The 9810-nt window shown below is 39.5% G+C and overlaps 1 pseudogene; it reads right to left on the bottom strand.

The window, feature by feature from the left end:
• Positions 1-2305: 2305 nt before the first annotated feature.
• On the bottom strand, positions 2306-9761 carry LOC108397649 (nucleophosmin pseudogene; annotated as a pseudogene).
• Between the last annotated feature and the right edge of the window lie 49 nt (positions 9762-9810).

Here is a 9810-nt window from a genome sequence, read left to right as displayed (position 1 = left end):
GTCCCAGTCTAGATGACCAACTGTCCTGGTTTGCCTGGAACTAAAAGTTTTCCAGGATACAGGCCTTTAAGTGTTCAAACTGGAGAACTTCTGGGCAAGCCAGGAGGAGCTGATTGCTCTCATTCTGACACACTGCTGTCTGGCCTAGGGATTTTAGCCTTTTTCATTTCTACTAATTTGTTACAGACTTACAGGAGCTCATAGTAACTTCTTAAGGGGAAAAGGAGAATCTGATGAATTGAAAGTAAATGGAGCCAATGTCATGAGCAGCATATTCATTATAGCCCAAAAGTAGAAGCAATCTAAGTATCTCAATTATTTAATGGATAAATAAAATGTAGTATATTCATACAATGGAATATTATTTGGCAATAAAAAGGAATGAAGTACTGGTACATGCTACAACAGGGTAAACCTTGAAGACATGCTAAGTGAAAGAAACCAGATACAAAAGACCACATGTATGATTCCATTTATATAAAAAGGCCAGAATAGGTAAACCTGTAGAGACAGGAAGTAGATTAGTGGTTGATAGGGGCTGGAGGAAGAGTGAATGGAGGAATGCTAATGGGGAGAGGGATTTTTTTTAGTTGATGAAAATGTTCTCAGATTAGACAGTGGTGATAATTGCACAACTCTGTAAATATACTGAAAGCCATTGAGTAGCATGCTTTAAATGGATGGATTATATGATACGTGAATTATATTTCGGTAAAGCTGTTTAATAGAAAAGTAATAGATTCTCAGTGTCATGTTTTCATTTCCACAGACTGTCAGCAAAAAATAAGAAAAATGAATTATGTGTAAAAGTTTCCATTGAAAAATTCCTTTCAGGTCTATAAACTATGGAATCAATAACTAATAAATGATTTAAGAGTAAGGAAACCATCAATTTCAGGTTCAACCTTTGCCTGCAGAGAGATTTGGAGACTTAGTGTCAGAACCATCTGGGTCTGACTCTTGGATCAGTCACCTAACTGCTCAAGCCTCATTTCTTCACCTGGGTTTGAGTTGTTGCAAGGAATAAAGAAGTGGGGTTCTTGAGTTATCTGGCTGGCCTCCTGAGGCAGGAATATAGTGTCTGTCATTTATGAACATCCTACTTCTTTGGTTGTTGTGTCACCTGGAGTACTGATGAAGCGCTGGGTCCAGGGGCGGGGTGGGAGGGGAAGCCTGCTCTCTCAGACCACATAGCCCTTCTGTCCTTTGGAGGGGGGCTGTGGTCTGAGTATGTGGACGAACTCCTAAGAGCTGCCATTCATCAGAAATTCAAATCAGCAGATTGTTGTTGGGAGAGCTTTTTGCCCTGAGCTCTCTGGGAGAGAAAGTGCTGTAGGGTGCCCTGGATCTTACAACTGCTCCTGAGGCTGCCCAACGGACAGGGTGTGATGTTTTCAAGAATCTCCCTCCTGAAGGGCCTGCTCCTTTATCTTGCACTGCCCTTTCTTCATCTTTGTTTTCTTCTGGCCAGCCAGTAGGCATCATTTTGCTTTATGATTCATACCATTATCTTTTGCCTTGTATTTAAAAAATGCAATCAATAGGTTCTCTAGTACTCCAAAGCTTGGGCAATTATCAAAAGTTTGAACTTTTGGTATCAAGCTGTTTCAGTTGCCTCCTATGAGCTTGCTCCTGTTTTTCTCAGGATCATCAAATCACTTCCCCTTCTTTACTGTGCTTCACTAGACTCAGGCCTCAGCAGGCAGGCAGCCAAGGCCTCTGGGCACCACCGTCTCGGGGCTGGTCACAGGACGTGCCTGTTCAGTGCCTACTGGAGGTGAACAAGCCATGTGGTTTATAACAATGAGCCAGTGGGGCAGGGGACAGAAGTCTGTGCAATGTTTGTCACGTCCCCTGTTACTGCCTTTGCCTATGCTTCCGAATGTTTTCTTCCCTCAAAATTCCCATTATCCAAAGTTTCTGAGTTGGTAAATCTATGAGAAGAGTCAAACTGAATGTTTTTTTTATTATTAAAATATTTACTTTATTTCACATGTATATTTTTGTGTCCCCACCATTTTCATTTGTCTGACTACCAATACTACTATGTCCTATCATAACATTCCATACATACTTAAAACCAAGTAAAGGGTGGAGTTCCATCTTTAAAAACTAAACAGGTATTTTGGACAACACATTCTTGGTAATTAAGCATGGACAACATTTATCAGACATGGTAGGGTAAGTTCTCACTCTGCATTATAAAAAGGACAGCCAAGTATCAACTGTTACAGAAACTAAATAAGACAGAAAGTTTTAACAAACTACTTAAACCTCCACAGCTACTAAATGCTGTCCACTATTTTCATAAACAGACTTCCTCCAATGCCTGAGATCTTGATTAGCCGCCTGGTCCGTCATCCGGAAGCAATTCTTCACATCATTGATGAACTTGGCTTCCACTTTGGGAAGAGAACCACCTTTTTCTCTATACTTGCTTGCATTTTTGTCTTAATGCCATGCACAGAACTAGGCCTTTTGGTGTATTAAAAGTTTTTTTTTTTTTTTTACATCTTTGTGTTGATGGCTTTGAGTCTTTTCCATTCTGGTTTGATTTTTGTGCATTTTTGGCTGGAGATTTCTTCACTGGGGCTTTTTCTTCAGTTTCCTCTTCATCACAGTTATCATCACTATCATCATCATCTTCATTGCAACAAGTTTTACTTCTTTCTGTGGAATCTTGCTACCACTTCCAGGGGCAGAACGCTTTCCAGACATGCTTAGGAGCTTCACATCCTCCTCCTCTTCATCTTCAGACTCTGCGTCTTCTTCCACAGTACTAAATGCTGCCCACTAGTATGCATAGGCTCTGAACCACACTTCAGCCGTAAGACCAAGGTGTTGTTATTTCAAAGCCCCCAAGAGAAACCTTTGGCTGTACAGATGTTTTCAAAGTTACCAGTGTTACTTTAATTGGACTACCTTCATAATTCATTGTGTCTGTTTCAACAACGTGCAATTCATCCTTTGCACCAGACCCTAAACTGACCATTCTTAGTGATAACTGGTGCACATTTTCATCATTATCCACCTTAAAGCTATAATTTTTGTCAACCTTTAGTTCACAACCTAAAAGATAGTTCTGGGGCCTCAGGGGGCTCCTGTCCAGGTCCATCGAATCTTCGAGGGGGTGGTGGCACGCACTTAGGTGGGAGAGAAGGTGTATGGAGATATCGGCTCCTGCTGCAGAGAACAGCTGTGCAGGACAAAATCACACCAGGGACCTGAATGTTTTTTTTAAATGCCTCAGAATGGCCTTACCCAGATGCCTCAAACTTAGCATCACCTTACCACTAATTTCTTGTGGTGTTTGAATCAGAGAAGTTCTATGGAGTTGTAAATGTTAGGAAGTTTGGGCAAGGCACTTCTGAAAAGGAGCTCCTGGGTGATGGAACCAGTATGGTTTTAAAGAGTTAAAGTGATTTCAGGAAGGGAGTATCAAGGGAGGGCTCCTGACTACACTGTCCATCCTGTGGGGGCAGCAGTGCAAGACCCAGATCTGGTCCTGGTTTGTCTTTCGCAGGTCAGAAGGCAGCTCCAAGGTGACCGAGTTAAATTCAACAGAAGGATGAAGAAAACTCTTGTGAATAGAAAACTGACCTGAGATAAAAGCAGCAGAGGAAAAGTACTGAAGTTGTATTTTTTTTCTTTAAATAAATTTTTTTATTGCAGTATTGTTGATATACAATCTTATATTGGTTTCAAGTGTACAACAGTGGTTCAAGAGTTACCCATACTATTGAATCCTCATATTTCAAATAGGACTCATTTTTAGAGTTTGTTACTGTTTTTACCTTTGAGAAAGCTCTCTGAAATGCAATGAAATTTAAAATAGTAGCAAATGTGAGATTCTTTTAATAAGTTAACACTAATAGCTGATAACACACACACAAAGCCTAAAACCACAGTTAATGTTTTTTAATATATTTATTAAGTATTAATTGAACAGGTGTTAGGTTGAATGATGTGAAACTGACATTTTTAAAAGTCAAGATGTTCAAATATCAGTACATGGTTGAACTATTGGCTAGTTGTTCAAATAATCAGCAGTGAGAAAGTCTATTCTCAAGGAATCTATAATTTAGTGTGGAATACAGCCTCTTACAAATAACTAGTGAGTGATTAACAAATAATTAGAAGTGTGAACAAATAAATACAACTGTGAACAGAACGAGCATGCAAGGAGTCACGGGACTGTATAATGAAGAAACCAAACCCAGTCTCCGGTGTTTGTAAGGACAACCCTGGAAAGTGACGTGAGGGGCAGTAGGGTGCAGCAGACAGAGAGGGGTGGGCCTTCCAGGTGGTGGAGAGTGGTAAGGTAGGGCCCTCGAGCGAGCAGGAACAGGGAGGACTTCTGGCTGGTTGGAGGACAACTGGGAGAACAGAGGGAGAGAAGCTGAGCACATAGGCTGAGGAGAGCCTTGTAAACTACATCAATTTTAGCGATTTCAGCTATTAAACTGTGTTAAAGGGTAAATTGAGGCCTATTAGAATTTTTAACATTTCATCGAGCAAATACAGATTCTAACCAGGCAGTGCCAAACCAAGGTAGTTAGGAGCACTCTGCCAACAGCAGTTAGAGGCAAGACATCCACAGAGGAGGTGCAGAGGCAAAACAAGGAAATTATTTGATTAGGTGGTTGCCTCCTTGTTTAATTAATTTGACAGTCCTAAGGGAAATGCCAAGGCACCGAAGTGTTCTAAGCAGGGGAGCAACTGATTTTTACACTGTGTCTTGGTGTAGAATTTCAGTAGACTGTCTTTCCAAGACATTTCCAAGTGCTACAATAAGGTCCAAACAGAACACAGTGTCCAAAGTCTGAATTGGTATCAGCAACCCAAGTCTTGGGGGTGCAAAAATTATGCACCTGTCTCTCTGGACAGAGGCCACAGCTGAGGAGAGCAGTGCTTGTCCTGGTGAACAGGGAGGTAGCTGTCTCACCACAGCCCTCACAGTTGGGCTGCTTGAGATTCATTTACATCCTCTGTTGTTCCTCTGGGAAACCCTTGACTATTCAGCGTACAGAGGAGCAGATGGAGGTAGAGATTCAGAATGAAAGGGTGTAAGGAAGGTATCTAGTTCTCTTGTAAAACTTGAAATAAATGGTTTGGGGTGGATCAGCTGTAGAGAAGTTCTCTCAAAACAACTGAGCCAGGGTTGTAGAGTGACTATTTCAGTGAGAATTCAAGGCAGATACAAAAGCAACTGAAAAAGCACAATAGTGACTGTAATAGCTGACCAGCTTTGTGTAGTCACATTACATGTAATACTGGGACACAGAGCCATCTGCAGGCAGTTGCACTGTGGATGGGTAAGTGCAATATCTGAGACTAAACCTAATATCTGAGACTAAACCTTACTACTAAACAATAGCCCCAGGTTCCTGAGGCTTAATTATGACCCATCCTTCCTGTGTGTTCTTATTTTGAGTTTTTGACATTAAAATTTTTCCTATTTGATGACCATATTTATCACCCACAAATATTTTTGTATCACTTGCAAGGTGTTGGGCTTCATCATTATCTGTTATCGTTTTCTATTCTTATTTTTATTTTAGTGACTCAATTTAGAAGCTCTTAACTAAGAATCAGAATAACAAATGGAAAATGTCTTCACACAAACATGATCTCACTTAAAGAAGTCTGCAAGTAGGCAACCCAGTGTTAATTTAATTTTTTGTTGATTTTTATATTAAAGCATGTTATGGAGTTAAAGGCTAAGTTTGCATAATTTTTTAAGCCAGAGTTGGAGATAAAAAGAAAATTTGATCTCATGAGCAGCTCAAAGCTCAAAGCCCAAGTTCAGAGATGCCATCATCCATACTTAACTCATTAATTCTCCTTTGCTGTCTCTCAAGGAGAAGATTCAAAAACATAGTGAGTTTTGTGAAGATGGTGGTCTTTGTGATCAGAAGAGACCAGTGAAGTCTAGCTAGGGATTTAATTGGGTCAACTGTTCACAATTCTAGAGATCAGGGAAGAATATCTGATTAGTTAAACTGATTGACCTATGGCATGCCTTTAGGTAAATAAAAATACTCAAGTTCAATTTCATGAGGACAATTTTAGTTCCCACTCTACCTAAGCATAGTATACCGCCCAAAGCTCTATTCAACCTCAGATCTCTGTCTTGGTAACTGCTTTGAAAAATAGGTAATATATTTCCTATATTCTGAGAAAAACCTAGTACAGTGTAAATATTTATTTAATGAATATTACTGTTACAACTGATAATAATATACTTAAAATATTGCCATCCAGCCCAAAGTTTTTGGGCTAAAAAGTTTAGATATATTCGAATCCCAAAACTGAGAAATGATCAGTTTATAGCAACAATTGGAATGCAATCTCCTGTCGTTCAGGGATTGTTTCTCTCCTGTGATTATTTTTTGGAGGGTTGGGGAATGTTGGCTCCTCTAAACTATACATTGGTAGGGCTAAATAAAATATATTTCCTTCTTCAAAGGAGCAGGACCATTGTAATTAGATATTCTAGTCCAAAAAGATGAAAAGACTACCGATGGCCTGCTGAAAACATTACCTGGCTAAATGCAATTTAATGTCAATTTTAATGGTCGGGTTAGGTTTATGGACTTTAGGGTTAGATGAATGTGGATTTCAGTCCCAATTCTGCTACATCCTATCTGTGCATTCCCAAGAATCTTTTTTAATGGTCTCAGCTCTCAATTGTCTCAGCTGTTAAATGGATTTGCTAATAGTTATTTTATTAAGTCTTAAGAGAATGGAATGAGATAATACACATAAACCATTTCTCAGTGTATAGTGCACACTGCTTACTAACTTTGGGTTAAGAGGACATGCCTTATGTCTGTTTCATGATAGCTATAGATTGTGTGTCAATCCAAAACTCGTAATAGAAGAAAACCACCAGGAGCACCATTCTGAATTATATATGTATATATACCCACAGGTAGAAAATGGTCTTTCACTTCCTTGATGATAACAGGACTTTGAGCTGAGCTCCACTGTCTAGGGTGTCTGCTGTTTATATTCTGATGCCCATGGTTTGAACTAACTTGTTTCTCCAAACTCAGTCTTTGAAATAGAAAAGTAAATGTTGTGTTAAATTATATTGTTAAATATATTTTAATAGTATTGAGTTATATTATTTAATATGTTTTATAATATGTATTTTAATTATATTTAAATAATATATATAATTTAAATATTGGGACTATTTAATAATATAAATATTTTAGTAATACTTAAATAAATATTATTTTAAATATAAAATTACATTATTATAAACCCCTATTTAGAGAGGTTTTGCAACCATTTTGTATTGTAAAATTTCTTTGTTGTGAAGGATGTAATTGAAATCTTTGATATACATGTATATGCTACAATATTTGAGAACGCACATTGGGTGATTTAAAAGAAATGCAGATCCTTGTGAATCTAAATTCATGGTTTCCTAATTCTTCACCCTCTCTGAGTTTCAACAGCACGTCCATTATCACAATAGCATTAAGAACTTCTGAAAAAAATCGCTTTACTCTCAGCCGTGATCTTGTAAGTGGTCAAAGTGCTGTCATTGAAAGTATATGAGAAAGATTGAGAAGACTTTTAATTAAGTATAAAATAAACAATTTTTGTGCAAATATTTTTAATTTATGCACAGATAACCTTGTTACAGCAAAGGTTATTTCACTGTTCCCATTAAAATCACAATTTTATGTATCATTTAATAACAAACAAAATTATAATATTTAGCAATCTGCCAATTTAGCACTCTATTCCCACAAACCTGTCCTTTTTTCTCTTTGGAAATTATTACCATACTGGAACATAGTACACATCTTACCTGTGCAGGTTGGCCTGTTTGGTCGTTCTTTGGCGTCCTACCCAGCTGGCGACAGGGATTTTTAACTGTTTGGTTCACTGTTGTTTTCATAATGTCTTGCTTGATCTTTGGCAAATAGGCATCAATCGCTGTTGCACATTCATTGAACAAATCATAATGAGTAATTTTACCTCCAACTGGAACAAGCTGAATATCTAAAATGACAAAATTTTTAAACTTGTGAATTGATTAAGATCTACCATGTGGCAGGTACTAAACTTTGAGATTAAATTTCTATTATCTCTATTTACAGATGAGGAAATTGAGGCAGACAGAACTGAAATAACTCCGAATTTCACTTAGCTTGTAAGTGGAGACAGGATGGCCATAGGCTAAAATGGGAGTCCATGTTCTAACTACTGTACTATTTCCAGGACACAGAAAAGCTGAGGGCTTTGGCATCTGAGGCTTGCTGCGAGTGATAAGAGAAAAAAACTACAGTGAAACCTAGTACTGTGTCTACCACCTAATAAACTCTCTATGTTAAGGCTCAAGAGCCATTTTTTGATGCCCCCAGAGCCTCTCTTTACCACTGCAATGATTTTTGAAGGGAAGAAATAGAAGAATTGGAATCTTTCAGATTTCCTAGGTGAAACTGATGCATTCTTGGAAGGACAGTTTTGGTATTCACAGTTAATTAGTTTTGTGCTCAGACTAATTAGTCATAAATGGTCAACAATCTTAAATGATATTATTAGGTATTTTCCTCCTTTTTCATTGGTTTCTCAGTATCTGTGAAAGGCCAATGTAGGAGTTTTCCCCATGTCACTCACAGCTTAATAATTGCAAGTACCATCACACATTTCTTTAAGTGTGTGACTTCATTAAAAGATGTGAGTCCTGGGGCTTGGTTCTCGTGGATCGGGGTCTCTGCCTTCCTTACCTGCTCCCACCTCCCATCAGGGTTCCCTGCCTCAGCAAGGCCACCTTTCCCTGCCCTCTGCCCACTAGCTGTCCTTTTTTTTTTCTTTCTGTCTGTATATTTCCTGCCTGCCGCAAGAGTTTGAAACACAACAATTCTGTCCCTAGGGGGTGGGGTCGGTGCAAGGGGATCGGCAAGGTCGTCGGTGGGGCGCCACGTTCCTGCAGGATTCCTGGGCTTCTATACCTTGCGGGTTGGAGACACTGCATTAAGAACAGAGGCTGGGGCACTCTCGAGGGAGAGCAGTGAAAACCCTGTTGTAGACTCTGGCTTCTTTATCTGGAGGCTGGGAGAAGAGAAAAAGGTTCAGGAGCTTGACTTTGCTTTTGAAAACCTTTTAACTTTATTACTAAAGCAGGTTTCACGTCAACGCTAGCTTTAGGTAACATGTTTGAATCGTCATCCCGTATCTGGTCTCAATCTCTGGGAAAAGCTTCCACAAAGACGCAATGTCTTTTAGTCTACAATTAGGGTTAAAGGCTCAAAAAATGCAGATACTTGGGAGAACACACAGGTGAAAAACAACGGTCTTAACAGGAGCTAAGAAGTCACGGGGTCCTGGGAGAAGTGGCAGTAGGTCATCCTAAATCTGTAGACAGGAGGATCAGGACAACCCCCAGGGGTGCCGGCATGTGAGCACAAGTGTCAGCCTGGGAGGCTTCTGGATATGACTGGAGAAGGTAGAGCCTGCAGACAGTTGACGGGAACCAGGTCTCAGGAAGCAGGTTGTCTGTGAAGATACAAACCTACAGAAGTCTAGCAGAAGTGTATGGAACCCTGACTGGGCAGAAACTCAATAAATGTAAGTGAGTCACAAAGTTAAAGTGAGAAATCCAGCAGTTGACTTACTGCAGTCTTCATTTGTGGAATGAGGGTGCCTTAATGTTGGCCAATGGTAGGACTATGAGCCCAACCTGGGGCACAGGTGAATCGGATGTTGGGGGGTTCACGTGAGACAAGTTGGGGGGTCATGCTGCAGGGGTTCAGGGAAACAGACAGGAAAGTGCTGTAAACTGCATAA

The sequence above is a fragment of the Manis javanica genome, chromosome 13 (assembly GCF_040802235.1).
Source record: "Manis javanica isolate MJ-LG chromosome 13, MJ_LKY, whole genome shotgun sequence".
NCBI lineage: Eukaryota > Metazoa > Chordata > Mammalia > Pholidota > Manidae > Manis > Manis javanica.
Note: the sequence above shows the minus strand (reverse complement) of the source record. Positions and strands in the feature narration are given on the sequence as shown.